Raw genomic sequence first — 3,106 nt, forward strand, 5'->3', positions numbered from 1 at the left:
GGCTCAGCACCCGCCTACTTCCACTCACTACTACGAATTGACATCCCCTTCAGAAGTCTGAGATCCGCTAGTGAGCGACGCCTTGTGGTACCATCAGAGAGAGGCTCAAAATCACTTTCCAGAACATTCTTGTTCACCACTCCTGGTTGGTGGAACGATCTTCCCACCCCTATCCGGAATGCTGAATCCCTGACAATTTTCAAGCGACAGCTGAAAACTCATCTCTTTCGAAGCTACTTGACTTCATCATAAAAACTCTCTTTATTTATTCCTTCTCTTTCTAACTTGTACTTATTTGAACAATGTCTAAGAACTTGGTATTACAACCACTTCTTGTGTCTGTTTGCCTCTTTAAGAAGAATCGCTTTATGTATCCCCCAATTGTAAGTCGCTTTGGATAAAAGCGTCTGCTAAATGACTAAATGTAAAATGTAAATGTAAATAATAATACGTTTTATAAGAAGTATAAAATTCTAATTATAATCGGCCTAACTTAGGCCGCCTAAGTATTTTAAGACAAAAGGCATTTTATGATTTTGTTTATGCAGGTTTTGATTTTAGAAGATTAAATCAATAGTTTTGCAGTAATTTTCTAATAAGCACAACAATTGTTGCTGGAGGAGAATGGATTTGTTACAGAGAAAGTAGTCCCATATTGACTGCTCCAATTACAATGGAGATTCTTATGTGAAGTATGCTTGTACTAACACAAGCTTCCAGATACAATTACAAACATAGAATGATAAATAAGTAGGCCTAGTTTTTTAGCACTTGATATTAAGAAATGTTAAATGGTTTTGAAATAAAGTAGTTATTTTGATTAAGTATTTAGTTAATTTTTATTCTGAAAATATATTGTTGTATGAAAAGTATTTGCACATGGTGACAAATTTTGCCATGTCACTCTTCACTATATCAACTGTATATACCATCACTCCACGAGAACCTTTTACCCCTCACAGCCTTTTTAATTACATAATTTTAATCAAAACTAACTTATTATTTTTCCCTCACACATTGTGTTGCCATATCAATATTCAATAAAATTGTATTTAAAATAAATAAACCATGGGACGGTGAATAGAAAAGACATTATCCATAGGGGTGGATGTAAGCGCCTTTTCAGTAACTATACCTTTCATATGGCTGCTTATCTAAAAACATGATCATAATACAATAGCCATCATCAGTTCTCAGTTTCATGATTGTTTAGATCGTTTCATTTGGATGCTAGCTTTAGGTTTACATGCTACAAAAGTCTGAATTTGCAGGGGGGGGGGGGGGGCCTTTGGGGGGACTGCCATCTATTTCTTACCAGCATGTGGCTCATGGGGCCTGATACCATCTCTCACAGTGGGTGAACTGAGAAAGTTTAAAGGTTCTGCTGTAGTTCAAAGAACTGGAAAATTGATGTCAAACTTTGTATGTGCAGCGAGATTCAAAATGATGATAAAGGAAAGAATAAGCAGCAAATTTGAGGGAAAATATCAGTCCTGCTGTGATGTCCACAACACTATAATTAAAGTTGACTGACATCCCTTTAACCCACTAATAACATTGCATTTTTTAAAATTCATAAATGAAAATGCTTTTACAAATATTAGTGTTTACTCAGAATTAGTTGAACTGCATATTGTGGTTTGACATAAACACCATTCATTTGTCTTGTTCTGGGCGGTCTTCAAAGCATGGCTCTTTTTCATATTGCTAAAACAATGCGTCACCATGACTCTTACATGAACCAAACTCTCTCTCTCCTTCTGATCCACCTCCTCACCAATCTGTGTTTCTGTGCATAAATTCTCACGCAGACAGGAAAAGATTTGATAAGCATGAAGCAGCATATTTATGACACATTAAAACTTTCAAAGGATGATATCTCTATGGCTCAGGAGGACTAAACTTGCCCTATTCAGAAGCATGAGATTAAATGGTCTCGTGTCTGAGAGAGGTGTACAAATCCACATGTTTGGAATTATCTCCATTTCTTCTTTGAACACAAAATGGCTTTTAACTTTTACCTTTAATATTCCTCTTCAAGCAAATGTTATAGGCCTACTTTTTGTTTATTCCAAGCAGTCTAATGCCCAGTTTGTTGTTTTTTAATCATAACAATCATTAATGTCCCTCATTATATATTGTTATCCTCTTTATTCGTTCACATTCAGAAGAGATGCTTCTCAAAGTACAGTCTGACCTCAGTTAAAGGTTAAACTCAGCAGGAAACACAAAGACCAGGCGTCCTTATTTTCCCTCACAGCGGCTATCGGAGCAGAACACCAGCCTGCTCATGCCTGAAAGAAAAAGCAGAGGAACTGTGAGGGCCATACATGCCTCTCACAGGAGGACGAAAGCAGGCCAGCGTCATGAGGTCACATCATACCTTTTTCATAAGCAACTACAGTCTCCTCTGAACAATGATAATTCCATTAGGATTGAGTGTCTCTCTGCAGCACAAACTCACAGTGACCCGAAGAGACATATGACTGAGATGGCAGCATATTCCAAAACATTGTGTTATGGACCTCTCAGAAACAGATAATGTGGCAGTTGTTGATGTCTATTATTTCATCTGATTCTAATCCATTTGGATCTGTTGTCACACACTCCACCCATGATATAATTCTTTTGTGGAGCCCTAAAAATGAGAAATTGGAGTGTAGTCTCCATAACAAACCATTTGTGACAATTAGTGGAGTGCTCGTCATCACGTCTAATGCACTCTCAGGCAAACTTGGCATGTACGTTGCAATTTGTCACAATTCACTCCCCAAGGCACTGAGCAAATGTGATGCAGGCCATGTTGTGTTAGAAGAACCCTAACAAGAACCCACAGTTATTTCTTTTCAATCCATGAACTGCTCATCATGTATGGGAAATTATAGATAAAGAGAAAGTCATTGTTTTTTTATGTTATTACCAGTGGTGTCAAGTAAAGGTAATGTTATATTTCAGATCCTCTTCTGAAATCTGTGATTTTTAAAATGTGAAAATAATAATTAAAAAAAAAAATTTTAATTACAAAACAAAGAAAATTATGGTGTGAATAGAAGATCCTTTTAATTTCTTAAGATTCTTGCATCAAAATATTGAATATATATATATA

The sequence above is a fragment of the Sinocyclocheilus grahami genome, unplaced genomic scaffold (genome assembly GCF_001515645.1).
Source record: "Sinocyclocheilus grahami isolate Dianchi unplaced genomic scaffold, SAMN03320097.WGS_v1.1 scaffold173.1, whole genome shotgun sequence".
NCBI classification, from domain to species: domain Eukaryota; kingdom Metazoa; phylum Chordata; class Actinopteri; order Cypriniformes; family Cyprinidae; genus Sinocyclocheilus; species Sinocyclocheilus grahami.